The sequence below is a fragment of the Eptatretus burgeri genome, chromosome 18, assembly GCF_056783735.1.
Source record: "Eptatretus burgeri isolate ZD-2024b chromosome 18, Ebu_testis_v1, whole genome shotgun sequence".
NCBI classification, from domain to species: domain Eukaryota; kingdom Metazoa; phylum Chordata; class Myxini; order Myxiniformes; family Myxinidae; genus Eptatretus; species Eptatretus burgeri.
The window spans coordinates 10931760-10956776 of NC_140978.1; the positions used below are offsets into that span (position 1 = coordinate 10931760).

Here is a 25017-nt window from a genome sequence, read left to right on the forward strand (position 1 = left end):
CACGATACTACACGACTCCCTCCTCAAATCACATAATCACCCAAATACTCGGGTCACACAACACGTCTGGAAGAAACATGTGCACATTGAGCAACAGACATGACCGGCGACGGCGGGACCTTGGAAACGGGTGACGGCGCCTCTCCAGATACCAAACCTGGTGCAGCCGAAACCGGAGGAAAATCCAAAATACTGTCCCCGACCTGAACATCAGGATCCACAGACAGAGGGACAGGAGGTCAGGACGTCGTCACGGGCACGTCGATGGATGAGGACACATCGAATGGCAGAACGGAATCGGTTGCGTATGAATGATCATAGCTGCGAGCCAACAATTGATTCACAAGATGTTTCCACGAAAGACTGGCCGAAGTACGAACAAGGTCGTCAACCCATCTGAATACTCGGATCACAGTCGCCGGTCCTGATTTCTGTCGGTGCAAAAAGTCTCGTGTGAAAACTACCTCGTCGACCGTCAACGTCAAGTCATCACAAAGACGATCCATTGCTTTCTGCCACATTGCCAGAGCTGAAGCCTCACTGAAACAAAGATGGGTATACCGGTACATACCCTGATACATATTTACCGGAAGGAGGTGACGATCCTCTGGAATGATCCAAGAAGGAATTCGGCATCGCGCAAGTCCAACTTCGTGAAATTCCGACTCCCCGCCAACTTCGAGCATATGAGGTGTGTGTATGTTTTTATGTATATATATATATATATATATATATATATATATATATATATATATATATATATATATATATATATATATATATATATGTATACAACAAAAACGAGGTGTGTTCAAAAAGTATCCAACCTTAATTTTTCGTGCGTAAACAAATGAAGCGAGGGAGGCGTGGTTTGGTGCACGTATGTAGGCAATCCTAATTCGTATGCATGAATATTTTCCCGCCTGCAGAAGCTGTAAGTCGCCGACAGACCGCCGATGAGTGAGGAAGTGAAAGTGAGCACCGTCGGATTTTCGTTTTTGACAAAATGACGGATCACTGTGGTCTCATCGCTAGTGATTGCTGTGTTGAAGAAGTTGGGATCGCTGTTCACAGTCTCCAGCATGTCCTGTGCGATCTCCAAACGGAGTTGCTTCTGCTCGAATGTTAGCAGCTTTGGCATGAACTTCGCTGAGATTCTCCTTAAGACCAAATCCTCAGTCACAATGGAATGAACCGATCCAATGCTGACGCCCGCCTCGTCTCCAAGTTCTCTGATCGTGATTCGACGATCCTGCATCAGCAGGGTCCTCACTTGGTCAATGACGATCTCATTTCGGGATGTTGAGGGCCTACCAGAATGTGCTTCACTTTCCACTGATGTGCGACCATCTTTGAAGCGGTTGTACCACTCTTTTATCTGTGTGGTGCCCATTGCTTCGTTCCCGAAGGCCTGTTGAATCTTGCGGATCGTTTCCACTTGGGAATCGCCAAGCTTTACACAAAATTTGATGCAGTGGCGTTGTTCAAGTTTTTCCGTCATTTTGTCAAAAACGAAAATCCAACGGCGCTCACTTACACTTCCTCACTCATCGGAGGTCTGTCGGCGACTGACAGCTTCTGCAGGCGGGAAAATATTCACACATCCGGATTAGGATCGCAGACATAAGTGCACCAAACCACGCCTCCCCAGCTTCACTTATTTACGCAAGAAAAATTAAGGTTGGATACTTTTTGAACACACTTCGTATCTCGTCAACAGATGACCGGGGACACTGCTCCACGCAGAGGTTGGGGTTAACGATCGCTTTAAAGTTACAACACCGATGGAGACCTCCATTCTGCTTCAGCACTTTGACCACAGGTATTGCCCACTCAGAGTACACCACCAGTTCAATGACACCAACGTTTTCCAATCGGTCGAGTTCCACTTTGACTCGATCGTGAAGAGTATATTGTACAGGTTGAGGCAAACAGAATCGTGGACTGACACCCTCCTTCAGGTGAAGTTGACCTTGAGCACAAAAGAGCCTCATGAGCCCAGGCTCGAATAGAACTTGGTGTTTTTCCAAGATCCCTTACAACTGGGAATAAGGAGACGCAAATGTCGCATGAACACTGTAAATGTCTACCCGATCCAGACGAATTATGTTCATCCAATCACGACCCAGGAGATACGGTCCAGAACCATCAACCACATGTGGAGACAACACTGTTTGCTGTTCCCGATAACGAACCACCACATCTCTCAAACCTAGTGGTTTGATCAACTCCTCAATGTAGGTACGAAGGGTAGTGTGTACTGAGGCCAACACCGGACAACCCAAACGACACCAGGTCTCCTTACTCACGACACTCACTGATGCCCCAGAATCCACTGCGAAGGTGACTGCTCTGCCATTCACACTGACAGACACCTCAAAGGGATGATTTGCAGCTGTTGTCATCGGAAACATGCCAAGTTGATGAACCTCATTGCCAGCTTTGACCACATCAACCGATGATGAAGCCTGGCCCTGACAGACCCTCCGCACATGGCATGTCCCACCACACCGGTGACACACTGCATTCTGAAATGGGCTGTTCGAGTGACAGTGTGAACCACCACAACCCTGACAAGACTGAGGTTTCAGCTGGTCCTGCGATGCCCTGCTTGCAAGCACCTGGGATAAAAGAGGTTCCTGATATGCTGACCAAGATGAGGAATTGTGAGCACTGTAGAATTGACAGACAAGTCCTGCCCAACGATGACGCAAACATCCTTTCTTGGCTTGTTCCAAGACAGCTGCAGTTTCAACCGCCTCAGCAAACGTAATGTTTTCAAACTTTTGACAAAAAACTGATGCGACCATCTTCTCATGCCACAACCCAGTGATAAAACGATCCTTCAATCTCTGTGACCGTTCATCGTCACCAAAAGGGCAATCCCTTGCCAGATGCTTGACTGGCAACAAAATCAGGTTCCCTCTCATCAGGAAACCGAACCAGCTTTTGAATTCGTACCGTGATGACCATGGTGGCTTGCCCATTTTAATGAGGTCATGCAACGTCTTGATGATGCATTCGTTGGTGACAGCATCATCCAAAAGCTTCGCAGGTGAAATCAAATCAGACAGAAGATGGAACACTTCTGCTCGCAGCGACGACAAAGGAATCGCTTTCCGTTTCCCAGCATCGGCGACGTCGGTAGCGATGAAATAGAAACTGAGCTTCTGCGCAAAGAGTTCAAAGTTGTCTCCGGAATACTCCAGGACCTTACCATGCGACGTCGTCATGGTTCAACAAATCGTCGTCGCCAACTGTCCATTTCGGAATGCAATGTGTCATCAGTGTGGTGGGACAGGCCATATGTGGAGGGTCTGTCAGGGTCAGGCACCATCTTGGCTTGATGTGGTCAAGGCTGGCAATGAGGTTGATCAACTTGGCATGTTTCTGATGATGACAGCTACAAATCATCCCTTTGAGGTGTCTGTCAGTGTGAATGGCAGAGCAGTCAACTTCGCAGTGGATACCGGGGCATCAACGAGTTTCATGAGGAAGTAGACCTGGTGTCGTTTGGGTTGTCCGGTGTTAGTCTCAGCACACACTGTTATGATGATATGTTAGGTGGTCATATTTTGGACCATTAGCTGTGTGTTAATCAGCTGTCAGGATTCTAACCTTGCTTGTAACTGTGCATTATTCAAACCTTGCTTTAAAATGTTGCTTTAAATGTTTCAGGCTACCAATGTTCCATGCACCCCACTGTTTTTGGACAGAGCCCAGCTGTTCCTGTTTCTTGGAAACTAAGCCCTTATCACCCTTCCTGTTGCTCTGTGGTGGTGTGCCCTTAGTGCAACCTTGGAGAGAACTGTGGAATTGTTCCTTCAGTGTATGCTGCCCACACATTCCTATTCTCAGTGATCACCAAAGCTTTGCCTTTGTTATCAGCAGGTGCTAGTGAAGGAGTGTAGGAAAGTTATTAGTTTGCAAGGCTTGCATATCTGAGAGTTGTGTAGGTGGCTTGGAAACTGTGGTTGCATATCTGAGAATTGACCGATTCAACTTCCCCTAGGGCCCGAGGGAGGGGGGAAAGAAGCCCACTGCCACATTTATTTCTTTTATTTCTTTGTTTCCTTATCCCTTAGCATACACTTTTAGCCCACACCCAGTTTTTCCTTTACACTTTTAGTCCACACCCAGTTTTGCTTTGTGTGATTATATATGTGATTGTTTTGAAGCATATTCTTAATGTGATTCAGGGGAGCCTGACTGAAGGGTCACTGAGTCACATTCCGCATGCGTGTGGTCTTCGGAAATAAAACGTGTAATTCGAGGATCCTCATCTGACTCTGTCATCTTACTCGGCCGAGTGGAGAGTCATAACAATTGGCGACGAGGATGGGATTCGACTGATGCTGGCGGTGTGGACGGTGGGACTCCACTTGGTGTACAGCGATCGCAAGGGATCAGCTAAAAGGTACGTGGCGATCGCACGTAGGGCACCTAAAATAGGGAGCCCCAGTTAGGCGAGCGCTGTACACTTGGTGGGTTGCGCCCTGCCGGACGCAGCTCCAGGATCTGCTCGAATCAAGAACTGTAACGGTAAACACATATGAGGTGATTCGAATGCGGTTTGTCTGAAGAGCACAAAGGGGAAGGGCTGTCAGGCAGTGTTTGTAGAGCCGGTAAGGGTCGAGGATAAAGGTATCCGTGTGAAATAAGGAGGAAACAGGTTGGAATCCTGTACCAAGAGAGGGAAGGTTAGAGGCCTTCATTGGGTTTGAGGCTATTAGGCGGCGGGTCGAAAGGGACCTCAGTCCCGGTGTAAAAGGAGAAACGATTTACAGCTATTAGGCGGCTGATTGAAAGGGACCTCAGTCCCGGTGTAAAAGGAGAAACGATTTATAGCTATTAGGCGGTTGATAAGATAAGAACAAAAGAATGGGGAATAAATCTTCAAAGAACGAGAAGATACCAAAAGGAACAACATTGAAAGTTATCAGTGACAAATATGGAATCGATAACGTAAAGGGAATACAGGACTGGGTGAAGTGGACCGCGGGAAGAAAAGATCCCTTTCCGCTGACTGGATCCTTAGATCCAAAGATATTAAACACAGTGAGTAATGCGCTGATAGAGGGCAAAGCAGGCGGCCCGAAACAAAGTGGACCACACTGGAAAGCATTGGCCGCGTGGCTAATGGAGTCGCAAGTCGAGACAGAGCATAGGCGACTCGGACTAGAAGGGACTGTGAACCAACGAAAAATACAAGACGAGGAACGACAAGGGAGACTAAAACAGGCGCTAGACCAGCTAACGGAAGTTAAGACACAGGGAGAGGACAAACAGAGGGAACTAGACCAAGTGTTAGCGCAGCTGACGGAGGTCAAGATACAGAGTGAGGAGAGACAGGAGAAGTTGAAGCAGGCGTTAGCACAGATAGCAGAAATCAACGACGACGTGAACCGAAAGACGACAACCCGACTTGGGACAACAAAAGGAATTTACCCTGTCTTAGAAGGGGACAGAGTAAAAGGAGGGACCGACATTCACCAGTTCCCCATGATACAAGCAGCAGGGGGAGATTGGGTTTGGAGATCATGGACCCCACAAGACATTAGGGGAGTAAAAGCTAGCATGGAAGAATGTATAAAGAAAAACCCGAGAAGGGCCATTCAGATATTACACGACCAGATAAAAATGCAGGGGGCAACCAGGACAGACATAGGGTTTATCTGCACTGCAGTCTTGCCCAGTGCGGTTTGGAGCCGGCGTGCGGCAGCCTGGAGTGTAAAAATGGAAGGAGAAACAGATACCACCTTAAACCGACATTACCCGGAGGGAGCCGACCGGGAAGCACAGGCACTGTACAGAGGAAGAGTACAAACCCTGATGGAAGAACTTGCGGCGGAAATGGCCCCAAGGGTAATGGATTGGCAGGCAATACAGGATGTCACACAGAATCCCAAGGAATCACCTGGGGAGTACAAGGCACGACTGTATGAGCAGATCGAACTGCACTCAGGATTTATTAACATCGCACAGACGCCCCTCCATTTCCTGAACACTATGTTCGTAGATGGACTGTGTGACGAAGTAAGGCGAGAGGTGAAAGCGGACATGCCAGGGTGGAAAACGGCTGACGTAGATGCCGTGTTTGAAAGGGCAAGACAGGCTTGGCAGACTCTGAGAGAAGAGGAACGGAGGGGAAAGAAAGATACCCAAGCTCTAGTTGCAAGAAATCTTGAATTGAAAAGCCGTAAATACGAAGAGAGGGAAAGCAGGCCTCGCTGGGAAAATCCAGATTGGGAACCCCGGTATGAAGCCGAACGGGACCAGCGGAGGCCTTGGAACCGAGAGAGGGAGCCGCAAAAACAGGGAGAATGCTTTAACTGCGGTCAATCCGGGCACTGGTTTCGGGACTGCCCGGCACCGCCTAAACAACGAGGCTGGGGCTCGCGGCCACCACAACAGCAAGAGAGACCAACGGCGCCCCTAGAGAGTATGAGAGGAGAAGGGAGACAGCAGGAAGAAACTATTGACATGAGGACACCGTGGTGGCTCCGCAAAGGGAAACGCGGAATGTAAGGGAATTGACCACGACCTTAAACGTAGAGGGGAGACAAGTAACATTCCTGGTAGATACAGGGGCCACCCGGTCAACACTAAAACAAGGAGAGATAAAGAACCTGCCACTCTCAGGTGAGTCAGTGAGTGTGGTGGGGGTTTCGGGACGGAGAGAGGATATCCCGATTTCGGACAAATTACGAATTGAAGTAGGTCCCCTGCGGGGAGAACATGCATTTTTGGTAGCCAAACACACCCCGATGAATTTGTTAGGAAGAGATTTGTTGTGCAGAATGGGATGTACCATAACATGCAAGCAAGACGGAGTTTTCATAGATGCTCCGCTGGCATTGCAAGAGGAAGTAATGACCCTCATGATGACCGAACTCGGACCGGTAGTCTATTGGTTGCGGGTTGTGTCACAAGAGGGGAGAGATAAACTGACTAGGGATTGGGAAAGTGCGAAAAGATTGCGGGACGTAGAGGAATGGTTGCGTGGCAACGACATTGAATTGAAAGAAGTGGAACTGCCTTTACACTGTACGGTCTATTATGACGAAACAGGGCAGGATTTTGATTACTCGGACAGAGTACATGAAGAGTACGCTACCACACGCACTTTAATGACAACCACTTTGTGGATCGGAAAAGAGGGAGCGGCAATGGAGGTGGAGCTAACTAACAAGGAACGTGAGCTAATGAAGCACAGAGAAGGACTTACCCCGCACGTCTCAATGGCGGTCGGTAAAGGTCATAGTGCCGAAGAACTGGGAAGAATGTTGACCAGGTTGAGATGTGCCTCGGAACCACCAGGGAGGGATAGTGAAACCCAGAGCACTTTACAGGCCAGTCGACGGGGGGATGGATGGAAGGTATGCTTACCTGATCAGATTTTGTCATGTATGTTAGAAAGGCATGAGATGAACAGCGAAAGGCCACGCCGCCAGGCCAACAGGGAAACGAGAACGGAAGAAAAACTACAGGAAGTACCTGTTGAATTATGGACACGACATCCGAATGACGTGGACAGAGTGCTAGCCGCAACGCCCGTGTCTATCCAGATAAAGGAGGGGGTACCCCTGCCTCGAGTGGCTCAATACCCGTTGCGCAAAGAAGCAATAGAAGGGATCGCTCCGGTGATAGCATCATTACGCGACCAAGGGGTGATAATACCTACTAAGAGCCAATGTAACACACCAATCCTGCCGGTGGAGAAGCCCGGAGGAAACAAATGGAGGTTCGTACAAGATCTACGGGCAGTGAATAAGTGTGTGAAAGCGTCCTTTCCCGTGGTGCCACACCCGGTTACGATACTGTCAGGGGTGCCGTCCACTGCGACGCATTTTTCCGTGGTAGACTTGTGCTCAGCGTTCTTTAGCATACCGCTAGCCAAAGAGTCGCAACACTTGTTTGCCTTCAGCTACGACGGACAACAATACACCTGGACTGTACTTCCGCAGGGGTTCTGCGATAGTCCAACGCTCTTCTCGCAGGCTCTGAAGGAGGACCTGGAGGACATAGAGCTCCCGGAAGGATCAGTCATGATACAATATGTGGACGACCTGTTGGTATGCTCGGACAATCAAACGAAATGTGAAACGGACACTGTAGCGTTGTTAACAGCTCTCGCCCGAAAGGGCCACAAAGTCAGCAAAGACAAATTACAGTTTTCGCAGCCAAGGGTGACGTATTTGGGACATATACTGGAACAGGGGCAGAGGAGCCTCGGAGCTGAACGGGTGGAGACAATCCTAGAGCACCCAAAACCCGCTACATTGCGACAATTGCGGCGGTTCCTCGGGATGACGGGGTACTGCCGGCAGTGGATCCCTGATTATGCAGTTAGGGCGCGATCACTGTACGACATGGTAAAGGAGGCAGAGGGAGATAAGATCTCCTGGACGAATGGTGCGAACAAAGACTTTGAAACATTGAAACAGGCCTTGTCAAAAGCACCAGCATTGGGGCTACCGAACTATGATCTTCCCTTCACTCTATTCGTCCATGAAAGAGGAGGGTTCGCCCAAGCGGTGCTGACGCAAGAACACGGAGGAAAGAATAGGCCGATTGCGTACTACAGTAGTCATTTGGACTCGGTCGCCGCCGCCTATCCTGGGTGCTTACGGGCAGTAGCAGCAACGCAATACGCAGTAACCGCAACAGCGACACTGGTTTTGGGTTCTCCGCTGACCGTGAAGGTACCGCATGATGTGGCGGCGCTGATACGGCAAAATAAGACACAACATATATCAGCGGCACGAGCAGTTCAACATGATTTGGTGCTGTTGCAGGCAACTAATATAACGATCGAAAGATGTTCGCCACTGAACCCAGCCTCCCTAATGCCAGCGGGCGATGAGGGAGAGGCACATGTGTGTGAACGAGTGCTGGTGGAAGAGACAAAGGCTAGGCGTGACCTACAGGAAGCCCCGATCGAGAATGCAGAATTGGAACTGTTCGTGGATGGAGCGGCGAGGAAGAACCGGTGGGGAAGAACCATCGCTAGCTTTGCAGTATGCACCGCAAGCGCCACCTTGAGGAAACAATTGTTACCAAAGGGATTTTCAGCCCAACAAGCTGAGCTGGAAGCATTGATATGCGGGTGTGAGCTGGGTGCGGGTAAGACATTGAACATATACACAGATTCTAGGTATGCCTGGGGCATCTTACATGACTCTGCTGCCATTTGGGCCTTGCGTGGCTTTAAGACGTCCTCAGGGAAGGTTATCCGACATGGGGACTTGATCAAACGACTGATACGAGCAGCACAAGAGCCGCAACAGATTGCAGTGATTAAATGCAAAGCTCACACAGGAGGGACAGATGAAGTGTCAAAAGGCAATGAAAGAGCAGATTTAGCGGCAAAAGCAGTGCTCGATGAGGAGGAGGCGAACCCACAACCAACGACCGAACTTTACGTGGAGCAAATGGTAGACGGTCCACAAACGCAAGAACAGCTGAAGGACCTGCAGGTCTCCGCAACTATGGAAGAACAGGAATCATGGAGGGTGAAGGAGGGTGCAAAGCAAAACATACATGGAGTATGGGTGGATGAGCGAAATAGACCATTTGTACCCCGGATATTGCTACCATGGCTCGCCCTCACTGCACATGCGCAGGGCCATATGGGAATAAAAGGGGTGGCGGAAATTATTCGTCAAACCTGGAATGCCCCAGGTGTAACAACAGCAGCAACAGAGGTGGTTAGCAATTGTGCGACCTGTGGTAGACATAACAGGAAGTATGCCGCCAAGAAACGGGGAGCACACCCACCCCTATCCGGACCGTTTCAACACCTTCAGATGGATTTTATAAAAATGCCGGCATACAAACATCACTAATATGTGCTGGTAATTGTGGATATGTTTTCTAAGTGGGTAGAGGCCTTTGCCACGACCAATCAGGAAGCTGATACAGTGGCCAAACTACTTTTACAGGAAGTAATTCCGCGATTTGGGATTCCAACACGACTATCCTCGGACCAAGGAGGGTCTTTTACGGCAAAAGTAATGGAAAAAGTAGCCGAAGGCTTGGGTATCAACCAGAAACTGCATTGTCCGTACCACCCCCAGTCAGCAGGGGCAGTAGAAAGAGAGAACCAAACCCTAAAGCAGACGCTTTCCAAACTCTGCGAGGACCAGTCAATGCCCTGGCCAGACGTGCTGCCGATAGCACTCATGAAAATGCGGGCAACAAATAATGCCACAAGGGGGCTCTCGCCCCACGAAATAATAACAGGACGTCCTATACAGTTACCGGTCTCGGCTCCGCCAGATATGGGAGATTGGGATTTGGCATGTATGACTGACGGAATGATGAACTATTGCAGAACACTCACTGCTACCATTAGGGCTTTTCACTCACAGGTACAAGAAGCATTGCCGATACCTGCTGGAGACCCGTTACATGATTTCCAACCTGCTGAACGAGTTTGGGTGAAAGAGTTCCTGCGGAAGGACGCCCTACAACCCAAGTGGACCGGGCCCTACACTGTACTTTTGACCACGCTCTCGGCCGTCAAAGTGAGGGGTAAGAGTGCATGGATACACCACTCACACTGTAAACGAGCACCCAAGGAAGCCGCTGAAACTAGGGAACCGGAGGAGGTAACCCCAGCAGAGGTTCCGGCTGTGTCCGATTCAGTCTTTTACCGGGATAGTGAAGACGACGACGAGGGGGAAGACGTGATAACTCTACAGAGACCCCCTCCACCGCCACCAAACCAAGACGGGGCCGGCCCAGCAGGACAGGGAGAGATAGTACAGGGAGACCCACTGCAAGCAGAGCCAGGTGCCCCGCCGGACCCGGGACCTGAAAACGTAGACAACAGGGACCCTGAAAGACCAGCGCTAGAACCAAACGCCCCGCCAGACGTGGAGCCGGAACCTGGACCAGGCACCCTGCCAAACGCGGAACAGGCAGGTTTAAGCGACAACCACATTGTAATACAGGAAACAGCGACAGGAACTTTGACGACACAACATGCAACTCCTGGTGCTAGTGCTACTCCTGTGCGAAGGCGGCCTGTCACTAGGCAGCAAACCGACAGTCTTAGACCCCGAGAACCATACACGCCTCCTACACCTCAACCGCGAAAGGGGAAACGAGAGTGAATTAGCAACTTCTTTACAGCGTAGCAGGAGAGGGGTACCAAGAGAGGTGACAGCAAGCAAATATGCAAATTTTGGGACAACCCATAACAAGGAGTTAGACACAGTAAGAGTCTTTTCAGTTAACCGCACCCAACCTTTTTCGTCAATGATTCCGAACATTAAGGACATAAAGGTACCGCTGCTCCGACCTCAACAACTCATAGAAATACCCTGCATCCTAGCAGATGGGTCCAGTGACCTGGTAGACCGACACAAGGGCCTTGCAGCCATCCTATGGTACCATTTACTAGCAGGCCAGGATCATACAGTGGCGAGACAAGTAAAGAAGGGGTCCTCCACCAGATATGGATATGAATGGGGCCAGCACGCGAGTCTGATAACTAGAATTCCACAAGTACCAGACGACACCCATTTGGCATACTATTGCCGCGTTCTATGGAGCAACCACACAGCACGGAGTAGTTGGATACACTTCACTGTACAAAGAAAGGAGTCACCAACAAGGCCCCCGAATACCTTTGTAGCCCTAACCACAGAGATAGCAAACATTGAGAACCGGAGTGAGTGCTGGGTGTGCCTTAAACCACCATCTGGCCTCGTGACCGGACTTCCTCTTTCCGTACTACCATTAACCATCTTCAATCATGTAACCGGACCAGTAGAAGGGCTCGAAGTTGAGACCTCAGCCCGTGATTATACACAACGGGTCTATGCAGAGAAGAATCCGAGTGCTAATGTAATGGTGGTACCATCTCCCCTATGGGTAGAAAACACCAGGGGAGCAGTCTGTTTTACAGGACAGGGAGCAAACAGAATGGGAAAGTCAGAATGTGAGATTCAACTTCCCCTCCCGAAATCAACTGACCAGGAAGTCATCGCTGTTAACCCGGACACCCAGGTAGAGGAGCAAGTAACATTCACAATAAAAGCAGCCTTACACCATGACAACGGGATGATCCCGCCAAAAGGCATTCACTTGGTTTGCGGGGACAAGGCTTACCCCTACCTACCAAAAGGGTGGGAAGGGAGTTGTTATTTAGCTTCAGTAGTTCCGGATAGCAGAATTAAGACCACTTTTACCCTACCCCTGCACCACCACGGCATCGACGCAGCGCATCAGAGACAGGGGATCCAGAGGGATGGGCCGGTGTATCAGAGCGCTTAGGGGTGATCAAAGGCACCTGGTGGGAGAAGGCTCTTGGCTTTTTCATGCCACATGCCGGTACTACTATTAATAGCATTAGGTTAGATGAGCTTTCACAAGTTTTGGAATATTTAGGTAATGTAACCATGGCTTACTATACAGAATTAACAGAAATGTTGGTATCAATGCGCACTATGGTAATGCAGAACAGAGTAGCTTTAGACATGCTTCTAGCAGAGCAAGGAGGGGTATGCGGGATGATTGAAGGAGAATGTTGCGTCTGGATTCCGGACCCGAAGGACATAACTAATCGTGCGGTGGCCCGAATTAAAAAGGTGGTGGAAGTTCTCACAAGCAATCGAGTGGAACGTGAGGAAGGTTATGCATGGTGGAAGTCGATCTTCCAGGGCTGGGGAGGTTGGTTGTTGCGACTAATAGGGTCAGTACTTTTAATCATTGTGGTGGTAATTGTTGGGGTGTTTCTAATCAAACTTCTCATTACCATTTGTTTGAAGAAGTGCTGCGCAGCGTCACCCCTCACCCAGGCCATTATAATAATTAACAGTGAACTCTCTGTTGAGGACGACTTGGCCAGTAATGGGGAGGGGGACGACCAGGGCCTTCAGGGGGACATCATACACGTGGACCTCGGCCAAGGTTTACAACCATTCCTCCTTGTTGAAGCAGATAACTAACCCAGGAGAGAGTGCGTGTTGTTTTACCTTCCAGTGCAAGATGTGACTCCTGCGCTGGACGAGCTTACACCCGTGCCTTGAGTACTGCTTTTGCTACTTGCTTATGTATAATTGTTTAAACAATAGTATTACCATTGCTGCTAACATAGAACAGTATTACATGTTAATATGGTGTGGACTTAGCATTGAATTCATACACTGCAGCTTAAACGGGAGGCATGTGGCAGTGGGTAGGACAAAAGGGGGAAGACAATGGTAACAGAAGCTAACCTGAACCACCGGCAGTTGGGGACTTCTCATTTGGAGAATGTTGATGGCTATCCACGGCATTCGTAAATCCCGTTTGGCAGGCGCGGGGGCCTAGGGGTAGCTGCTACAGGAACCAAATAGGGGTCCACTCGGTCGGTGAGTCTCAGGTGTGGCTGGGAATGGTCAAAATATGACCAAGGAGGGAAACTGTTATGATGATATGTTAGGTGGTCATATTTTGGACCATTAGCTGTGTGTTAATCAGCTGTCAGGATTCTAACCTTGCTTGTAACTGTGCATTATTCAAACCTTGCTTTAAAATGTTGCTTTAAATGTTTCAGGCTACCAATGTTCCATGCACCCCACTGTTTTTGGACAGAGCCCAGCTGTTCCTGTTTCTTGGAAACTAAGCCCTTATCACCCTTCCTGTTGCTCTGTGGTGGTGTGCCCTTAGTGCAACCTTGGAGAGAACTGTGGAATTGTTCCTTCAGTGTATGCTGCCCACACATTCCTATTCTCAGTGATCACCAAAGCTTTGCCTTTGTTATCAGCAGGTGCTAGTGAAGGAGTGTAGGAAAGTTATTAGTTTGCAAGGCTTGCATATCTGAGAGTTGTGTAGGTGGCTTGGAAACTGTGGTTGCATATCTGAGAATTGACCGATTCAACTTCCCCTAGGGCCCGAGGGAGGGGGGAAAGAAGCCCACTGCCACATTTATTTCTTTTATTTCTTTGTTTCCTTATCCCTTAGCATACACTTTTAGCCCACACCCAGTTTTTCCTTTACACTTTTAGTCCACACCCAGTTTTGCTTTGTGTGATTATATATGTGATTGTTTTGAAGCATATTCTTAATGTGATTCAGGGGAGCCTGACTGAAGGGTCACTGAGTCACATTCCGCATGCGTGTGGTCTTCGGAAATAAAACGTGTAATTCGAGGATCCTCATCTGACTCTGTCATCTTACTCGGCCGAGTGGAGAGTCATAACACACACTTTCTATGTATACTCCACATAATCATCATATATATTATATATTTATTTTTTAATGCACAGCACAACACCATTGTTGTCCGAGTGCACGGAATGGAGGGTGAGCACACACATAGAATGCAAAGGATATATAAAACAAGACATTCACCAACCACGGCGGTTTCATGGTGACAGAGTTCACTCTGAGTCTGGGAGGGAGGTCGGTGGTTCGAACGAACCCAGTGAGTCACAGCAAAGACTTGAAAGATGGTCCGGGCTCCTTTCTTGTTTGATGCTCAGAATTTTAAAAGGAGAGAGCACAGACAAACAACCATGGGGTGGGAATAATAGCGCAGGTGTTGAAGTTCCTTGAAGGGAACCTGTTATTATTCATATGCAAAAACACATCGTAGTCGACAGGATTCGAACCTGCGCAGGGAGACCCCAATGGATTTCTAGTCCATCGTCTTAACCACTCGGCCACGACTACAAGATGTGTATTACCTGACGGCATCGCTCACCTTGCCATTCGTTTTGAACACCAATGATGGCTTGCAGCCCTTTTGTTGTCATTTGGGGCAGAATATATTTATTACTAAAAAGGAAGGGGCGGGGCGAAAATCTGAAGGATAAAGCAGGAGTGTCTGTCTGTCTGTCCATCCGAACCCGAACGACTTCCTCAGTTTTGGGAATTTCCCCGCCAAACCTTCTGTGGAACGTTTTGGGTCCCAGTGGATGTCCGAAGGTGCTTGGGAGGTTTCAGAAAACACTCAATACAATGATGATTTTTAGTTTCGATCCCCACAAATCTGATACCGATCCGGATGTGATGTCATCATGGTGTTTATATTCGTTTACCTCACGAGTGTTTGTTGTGGTGTTGTTAGCACAATGAGGACACACGAAGAGAATCAAACGCCATTTCGTCCATCAAAGCAGGCCTCACTTGGCGAAGACAACAGCGGCTTCATTCGGTCATACACGATACTACACTACTCCCCCCTCAAATCACATAATCACCCAAATACTCGGGTCGCACAACACGTCTGGAAGAAACATGCGCACATTGAGCAGCAGACATGACCGGCGATGGCGGGACCTTGGAAACGGGTGACGGCGCCTCTCCAGATACCAAACCTGGTGCAGCCGAAACCGGAGGAAAATCCAAAATACTGTCCCCGACCTGAACATCAGGATCCACAGACAGAGGGACAGGAGGTCAGGACGTCGTCACGGGCACGTCGATGGATGAGGACACATCGAATGGCAGAACGGAATCGGTTGCGTATGAATGATCATAGCTGCGAGCCAACAATTGATTCACAAGATGTTTCCACGAAAGACTGGCCGAAGTACGAACAAGGTCGTCAACCCATCTGAATACTCGGATCACAGTCGCCGGTCCTGATTTCTGTCGGTGCAAAAAGTCTCTTGTGAAAACTACCTCGTCGACCGTCAACGTCAAGTCATCACAAAGACGATCCATTGCTTTCTGCCACATTGCCAGAGCTGAAGCCTCACTGAAACAAAGATGGGTATACTGGTACATACCCTGATACATATTTACCGGAAGGAGGTGACGATCCTCTGGAATGATCCAAGAAGGAATTCGGCATCGCGCAAGTCCAACTTCGTGAAATTCCGACTCCCCGCCAACTTCGAGCATATGAGGTGTGTGTATGTTTTTATGTATATATATATACACAACAAAAACGAGGTGTGTTCAAAAAGTATCCAACCTTAATTTTTCGTGCGTAAACAAATGAAGCGAGGGAGGCGTGGTTTGGTGCACTTATGTCTGCGATCCTAATCCGTATGTGTGAATATTTTCCCGCCTGCAGAAGCTGTCAGTCGCCGACAGACCGCAGATGAGTGAGGAAGTGTAAGTGAGCACCGTTGGATTTTCGTTTTTGACAAAATGACGGATCACTGTGGTCCCATCGCTAGTGATCGCTGTGTTGAAGAAGTTGCGATCGCTGTTCACAGTCTCCAGTATGTCCTGTGCGATCTCCAAACGGAGTTGCTTCTGCTCGATTGTTAGCAGCTTTGGCACGAACTTCGCTGAGATTCTCCTTAAGCCCAAATCCTCAGTCACAATGGAATGAACCGATCCAATGCTGACGCCCGCCTCGTCTCCAAGTTCTCTGATCGTGATTCGACGATCCTGCATCAGCAGGGTCCTCACTTGGTCAATGACGATCTCATTTCGGGATGTTGAGGGCCTACCAGAATGTGCTTCACTTTCCACTGATGTGCGACCATCTTTGAAGCGGTTGTACCACTCTTTTATCTGTGTGGTGCCCATTGCTTCGTTCCCGAAGGCCTGTTGAATCTTGCGGATCGTTTCCACTTGGGAATCGCCAAGCTTTACACAAAATTTGATGCAGTGGCGTTGTTCAAGTTTTTCCGTCATTTTGTCAAAAACGAAAATCCAACGGCGCTCACTTACACTTCCTCACTCATCGGAGGTCTGTCGGCGACTGACAGCTTCTGCAGGCGGGAAAATATTCACACATCCGGATTAGGATCGCAGACATAAGTGCACCAAACCACGCCTCCCCAGCTTCACTTATTTACGCAAGAAAAATTAAGGTTGGATACTTTTTGAACACACTTCGTATCTCGTCAACAGATGACCGGGGACACTGCTCCACGCAGAGGTTGGGTTAACGATCGCTTTAAAGTTACAACACCGATGGAGACCTCCATTCTGCTTCAGCACTTTGACCACAGGTATTGCCCACTCAGAGTTCACCACCAGTTCAATGAGACCAACGTTTTCCAATCGGTCGAGTTCCACTTTGACTCGATCGTGAAGAGTATATTGTACAGGTTGAGGCAAACAGAATCGTGGACTGACACCCTCCTTCAGGTGAAGTTGACCTTGAGCACAAAAGAGCCTCATGAGCCCAGGCTCGAATAGAACTTGGTGTTTTTCCAAGATCCCTTACAACTGGGAATAAGGAGACGGAAATGTCGCATGAACACTGTAAATGTCTACCCGATCCAGACGAATTATGTTCATCCAATCACGACCCAGGAGATACGGTCCAGAACCATCAACCACATGTGGAGACAACACTGCTTGCTGTTCCCGATAACGAACCACCACATCTCTCAAACCTAGTGGTTTGATCAACTCCTCAATGTAGGTAAGAAGGGTAGTGTGTACTGAGGCCAACACCGGACAACCCAAACGACACCAGGTCTGCTTACTCACGACACTCACTGATGCCCCAGAATCCACTGCGAAGTTGACTGCTCTGCCATTCACACTGACAGACACGTCAAAGGGATGATTTGCAGCTGTTGTCATCGGAAACATGCCAAGTTGATGAACCTCATTACCAGCCTTGACCACATCAACCGATGATGGTGCCTGGCTCTGACAGACCCTCCGCACATGGCATGTCCCACCACACCGGTGACACACTGCATTCTGAAATGGGCTGTTCGAGTTACAGTGTGAACCACCACAACCCTGACAAGACTGAGGTTTCAGCTGGTCCTGCGATGCCCTGCTTGCAAGCACCTGGGATTAAAGAGGTTCCTGATATGCTGACCAAGATGAGGAATTGTGAGCACTGCAGCATTGACAGACAAGTCCTCCCCAATGATAACGTGAACATCCTTTCTTGGCTTGTTCCAAGACACCTGCAGTTTCAACCGCCTCAGCAAACGTAATGTTTTCAAACTTTTGACAAAAAACTGATGCGACCATCTTCTCATGCCACAACCCAGTGATAAAACGATCCTTCAATCTCTGTGACCGTTCATCGTCACCAAAAGGGCAATCCCTTGCCAGATGCTTGACTGGCAACAAAATCAGGTTCCCTCTCATCAGGAAACCGAACCAGCTTTTGAATTCGTACCGTGATGACCATGGTGACTTGCCCATTTTAATGAGGTCATGCAACGTCTTGACGATGCATTCGTTGGTGACAGCATCATCCAAAAGCTTTGCAGGTGAAATCAAATCAGACAGAAGATGGAACACTTCTGCTCGCAGCGACGACAAAGGAATCGCTTTCCGTTTCCCAGCATCGGTGACGTCGGTAGCGATAAAATAGAAACTGAGCTTCTGCACAAAGAGTTCAAAGTTGTCTCCGGAATACTCTAGGACCTTACCATGCGACGTCGTCATGGTTCGACAAATTGTCGTCGCCAACTGTCCATTTCAGAATGCAGTGTGTCATCGGTGTGGTGGGACAGGCCATATGTGGAGGGTCTGTCAGGGTCAGGCACCATCTTGGGTTGATGTGGTCAAGGCTGGCAATGAGGTTGATCAACTTGGCATGTTTCCGATGATGACAGCTGCAAATCATCCCTTTGAGGTGTCTATCAGTGTGAATGGGAGAGCAGTCAACGTCGCAGTGGATACCGGGGTGTCAACGAGTTTCATGAGGAAGTAGACCTGGTGTTGTGTGGGTTGTCCGGTGTTAGTCTCAGCACACACTTTCGATGGACACTCCACATAATCATGATATATATTTATATATTTATTTTTAATGCACAGCACAACACCATCGTTGTCGGAGTGCACTGGAGGGTGAGCACACACATAGAATGCAAAGGATATAATATAAAACAAGACATTCACCAACCATGGCGGTTTAATGGTCACAGCGTTCACTCTGAGTCTGGGAGGGAGGTCGGTGGTTCGAATGAACCCAGCGAGTCACAGCAAAGACTTGAAAGATGGTCCGGGCTCCTTTCTGGTTTGATGCTCAGAATTAAAAAAAAAGGAGAGAGCACGGACAAAGGACCATCGGGTGGGAATAATAGCGCAGGTGTTGAAGTTCCTTGAAGGGAACCTGTTATTATTCATATATAAAAACACATCGTAACAGGCAGGATTCGAACCTGCGCAGGGAGACCCCAATGGATTTCTCATCCATCGCTTTAACCACTCGGCCACGACTACAAGATGTGCATTGTCTGACCACATCGCTCACCTCGCCATTCGTTTTGAACACCATTGATGGCTTGCAGCACTTTTGATGTCGTTTGCGGCAGAATATATAAATAACTTAAACGGAATGGGCGGGGCGAAAATCTGAAGAAAAAAGCAGGAGTGTCTGTCTGTCTGTCCATCCGAACCCGAACTACTTCCTCAGTTTTGGGGTTTGTCCAGCCAAACCTTCTGTGGAACGTTTTGGGTCCCAGTGGATGTCCGAAGGTGCTTGGGAAGTTTTAGAAATCCCTCAATACAATGAGGATTTTGAGTTTCGATCCCCACAAAGCTGATACCGATCCGGATGTGATGTCATCATGGTGTTTATATTCGTTTACCTCACGAGTGTTTGTTGTTGTGTTGTTAGCACAATGAGGACACACAAAGAGAATCAAACGCCATTTCGTCCATCAAAGCAGGCCTCACTCGGCGAAGACAACAGCGGCTTCATTCGGTCATACACGATACTACACGACTCCACCCTCAAATCACATAATCACCCAAATACTCGGGTCCCACAACACGTCTGGATGAAACATGCGCACATTGAGCAGCAGACATGACCGGCGATGGCGGGACCTTGGAAACGGGTGACGGCGCCTCTCCAGATACCAAACCTGGTGCAGCCGAAACCGGAGGAAAATCTATAATACTGTCCTCGCCCTGAACATCAGGATCCACAGACAGAGGGACAGGAGGTCAGGACGTGGTCACCGGCAAGTCGATGGATGAGGACACGTTGAATGGCAGAATGGAATCGGTAGCGTATGAATGATCATTCCTGCGAGCCAACAATTGATTCACATGATGTTTCCAGGTAAGACTGGCCGACGAAAGAACAAGGTGGTTAACCAATCCGAAAAACTCCGATCACAGCAGCCGGTCCTGATTTCTGTCTGTGCAAATGGTCTCAGGTGAAAACTAGCTCATCGACCGTGAACGGAAAGTCATCACAAAGACGATCCATAGCTTTCTGCCACATTGCCAGAGCTGAAGCGATACTGACACAAGTATGGGTATACTGGTACATATCCTGATACATATTGACCGTGAGGAGGTGACGATCCTCTGGTGTGATCCAAGATGGAAGTTGGCATCGCGCAAGCCCAAATTCATGAAATTCTGACTCCCCGCCAACTTCCAACATATCTCGTCAATGGATGGCAGGGGACACTGCTCCATGCAGAGGTTGGGGTTAACAATTGCTTTGAAGTTTCCACACAGATGGATACCTCCATTCTGCTCCAGCACTTTGACCACGGGCATTGCCCACTCAGAGTGCACCACCGGTTCAATGACACCAACGTTTTCCAATCGGTCGAGTTCCACTTTGAGTTGATCGCCAAGACCATGTGACAGGTTGAGGCTTACGGAATCGTAGACTGACACCCTCCTTCAGGTGAAGTTGACCTTGAGCACACACGACTCTCATGAGCACAGGCTCGAATAGAACTTGGTGTTTTTCCAAGATCCTTTACAACCGGGAATAAGGAGACGGAAATGTTGTCCGAACACTGCAAATGTCTCCCGATCCAGAGGAATTGTGTGCAACCAGTCACGACACAGGAGACATGGTCCAGAACCGACAACCACATGTGAAGGCAACACTGCTTGCTGTTCCCGACAACGAACCACCACATCGGACAAACCTAATGGGTTGATCAACTCCCCAGTGTAGGTACGAAGGGTAGTGTGGACTGAGGCCAACACCGGACAACCCAAACGACACCAGGTCTCCTTACTCACGACACTCACTGATGCCCCAGAATCCACTGCGACGTTGACTGCTCTGCCAGTCACACTGACAGACACCTCAAAGGGATGATTTGCAGCTGTCGTCATCGGAAAAATGCCAAGTTGATCAACCTCATTGCCAGCCTTGACCACATCAACCCAAGATGGTGCCTGGCCCTGACAGACCCTGCGCACATGGCATGTGTTACCACACCAGTGATACACTGCATTCTGAAATGGGCTGTTCGAATGAGAGTGTGAACCACCACAACCCTGACAAGACTGAGGTTTCAGCTTGTCCTGCGATGCCCTGCTTGGAAGCACCTGGGATAAAAGAGGTTTCTGATATGCTGAGCAAGATGGGGGAATTGTGAGCACTGCAGCATTGACAGACAAGTCCTGCCCAACGATGACGCAAACATCCTTTCTGGCTTGTTCCAAGACACCTGCAGTTTCAACCGCCTCAGCAAAAGTAATGTCTTCAAACTTTTTCCAAAAAGCTGCCACAACTCAGCGATAAAACGATCCTTCAATCTCAGTGACCGTTCATCGTCACCAAAAGGGCAATCCCTTGCCAGATGCTTGACTGGCAACAAAATCAGCTTCCCTCTCATCAGGAAACCGAACCAGGTTGTCGAACGGTGATAACCGTGGTGACTTGACCGGTTTAATGAGGTCGTGCAACGTTTTGACTCCACATTCGCAGGTGACAGCATCATCTGACGCCTTCGCAGGTGAAATCAAATCAGACAGAAGACAGAACACTTTTGCTGGCAGCGACGACAGAAGAATCGCTTTCCGTTTCCCAGCATCGGCGACGTCGGTAGCGATGAAATAGAAACTGAGCTTCTGCACAAAGAGTTCAAAGTTGTCTCCGGAATACTCCAGGACCTTACCATGCAATATCGTCATGGTTCGACAAATCCTCGTCACCAACTGTCCATTTCAGAATGCAGTGTGTCATCGGTGTGGTGGGACAGGCCATGTGTGGATGGTGTGTCAGGGTCAGGCACCATCTTGGGTTGATGTGGTCAAGGCTGGCAATGAGGTTCATCAACTTGGCATGTTTCCGATGACGACAGCTGCAAATCATCCCTTTGAGGTGTCTGTCAGTGTGAATGGCAGAGCAGTCAACTTCGCAGTGGATTCTGGGGCATCAGTGAGTGTCGTGAGGAAGCAGACCTGGTGTCGTTTGGGTTGTCCGGTGTTGGCCTCAGCACACACTTACGATATATACTCCACATCGTAATCATGAATATATTTATATATTTATTCTTCATGTCCAGCACCACAACGCCATCGTTGTCCGAGTGCACGGATTGGAGGGTGAGCACACACTTTGACTGCAAAGGATAGATAAAACAAGACATTCACCAACCTCGGCGGTTTAATGGTTACAGAGTTCACTCTGAGTCTGGGAGGGAGGTCGGTGGTTCGAATGAACCCAGTGAGTCACAGCAAAGACTTGAAAGATGGTCCGGGCTGCTTTCTTGTTTGATGCTCAGAATTTAAAAAAGGAGAGAGCATGGACAAACCACCATCGGGGGTAATCCAAGAGCATTAGGTCAAAATAGGCCCTAACCTGGACATTTTTGGTAACAAGCTGATTTTTTCAGGATAGGTCCAGGAATGTGTGTGAAATAACATACTAAAAGTCCTCATGAATCCTCCCTGAACGTTTTCCGCAATCCAAGATGGCGTCCAAAATGGCCGCCTCTTCTGTTTTTCTCATAACTTTGCAAGCAGGTTTCCCCAAAACACACTTTAAATGTCTACATATATGTTTTGAAGTATGAGGAACTCATTAGAATACATCTTAAGAGATGCTGAAGCACGCAAGTACCAATAAGACCTCTTGAGTTCTTCCAAAAGTCCAAAATGGCGTCCAAAATGGCCGCCATTTCATGTTTTTCTCATATATTTGCAAGTAGGTTTCCCCAAAACACACTTTAAATGTCTAAACATATGTTTTGAAGTATGAGGAACTTATTAGAATACATCTTAAGAGATGCTGAAGCACGCAAGTACCAATAAGACCTCTTGAGTTCTTCCAAAAGTCCAAAATGGCGTCCAAAATGGCCGCCATTTCATGTTTTTCTCATATATTTGCAAGTAGGTTTCCCCAAAACACACTTTAAATGTCTAAATATATGTTTTGAAGTATAAGGAACTCGATAGAATACATTTTAAGAGATGTTGAAGCACGCAAGTACCAATAAAACTGTTTGAGCTCTTCCAAAAATCCAAAATGGTGTCCAAAATGGCCGTCATTAACAATTTTATCTCAAAATTGTTTAAATATTTATCATTAATTAATTAACTGTGATATTTCATCCTGAAAATATTCAACAAACATTTCAATTATAAATGTGGTTGCTGTGCATACAGTATTCAAATCAATTTGAATGTTAAAGTCTAGAAGTGTGCCCTTAATCGCTTATGACATTACGAGGGAAACATTGTACCATCAGTTTGATGCTAAACAGACAGGGTGACATAAATTTGCCATATGGTCCATTTTCGTCACCTAAAGCTCGGAAATTGAAAACTTGGTGCTAACCTTTTTTACCAACAAGATGCAGTTGATGTCTACCATGAGGTGAGTTCTATTTGAAACATTCCGTTATCATTAAGGAAGTCAAACTATTATTTTTGGTACCCAGACTAAATGCATGATCAAAATTTGTGTCTTCATGCATGTACTACACAGTACCGTGTAATATCACTTGACAGGGAATTTCTGTGGAGTAGTCTATCGTTACACCTAAAACATTGTATTGAATCATTTTATTTGTTTCATGCAGATGAAAAGAATTATAGTATGATAGAAATCAGAGAGTGTATGACACTCCTTCCTATTGGTACATGTATGCTGTATTTGTATAAAAGGTTCCTTTTTTGTGTGTGTCATGTCATTCCTATATTGTGATATGCCAGTATACATTCATTATTAATAATAGCAGACATTTTAAAGTGCCTTTTCCATTGGATACAAAGTGCTATGAGATGTCATCCCTGGTTGTCATAGGAGATAAAATATATTACCAGGCTGCGACAGTACAAGTGCAGTGCACATCTAGGGATAACAAAATAAGTTAGTGTTCAAGTCACATATTACATGGCAGTGAATTTCTGTGGAGTAGCCACTATCATCATCATTTTCCTCTCGGGTTTCCTTGCGAGATTTTCTCTGCCCAATACAATTCCTACCAGACATTCTGGCACCCCACAATGAGTTGATTCATCCGTAATTTAACTTCACAGGTATCAATATGTAAACATGCTATAGAGTACTGTGATTGTGATGTGTTATAGAAATTGCAGAATCATGTGATGGCATATCCTTCCCTCAATGCATCTTTAATGTCAACACATCACTTTTTAAATCTCTTTTGATTAAAACGTAGCAACCTGATTTATCATTTCCAAGCAGCTATGTGAAGTACGTTTCACATTCAAAAAGAAAACAATGTCCATGACATATTTCTGTCATTACAGATAATGGATGTGGTTTGCATCATTTGCAAAGAAACATCACCTGCTACGGTTGAAGTTGGGGAGAAGGGGCGGAGGACACTTGTGATGTCAAGTTTAGAACGTGGTGATGGCTTCCATGAGATGTTTCAGAATGCAACACCACTACGAATCCATGCTGTTTGTCGCAAGAATTACACAAGGAAATGTTCCATAGTGTCTACAAAAAGAAAATCATCCTGTCTTGAAGAAGATGAAGATGTGACTCAATTACGGTCGACTGCTTCAAAGACATTCGATATAAAGAATGATTGTATGTTCTGTTCGGATCCTATCACGCAGGACACTAAAAACCCTTCTCGTAGGAAAGATTCAGTAAGCAGTGTTCAGACCTTAGAGTTTCAGGCAACAGTATTGGATCATGCAAGAGAGCGAGATGACAAGTGGGGCAATGATGTCTCTGATCGTGTGCAACATGCATATGATCTGGTTGCAGCTGAAGCAAAATATCATCGAGCATGTGTCCAATCCTTTCTCAAGAAAAAGTACGAGGGAGTGTCAACTGAAAGTATTCGCCAGGAAGCATTTCAGAAGCTATGTGAGTTTCTTGATGATAGTGATGAATGCCAATACACAGTTCAAGAGCTTTCAGACTACATGGCCACGCTTTTGGATGGA

General features: G+C 47.6%; 2 non-coding genes across 2 annotated transcripts; both read right to left on the reverse strand.

Annotated features, from left to right (window-relative positions):
- Window positions 1-14585: 14585 nt before the first annotated feature.
- Window positions 14586-14667, reverse strand: TRNAS-AGA (transfer RNA serine (anticodon AGA)). The gene has a single exon. It is a non-coding gene; the product is annotated as a tRNA-Ser (tRNA).
- Window positions 14668-19019: 4352 nt separating this feature from the next.
- On the reverse strand, window positions 19020-19101 carry TRNAS-AGA (transfer RNA serine (anticodon AGA)). The gene has a single exon. It is a non-coding gene; the product is annotated as a tRNA-Ser (tRNA).
- Between the last annotated feature and the right edge of the window lie 5916 nt (window positions 19102-25017).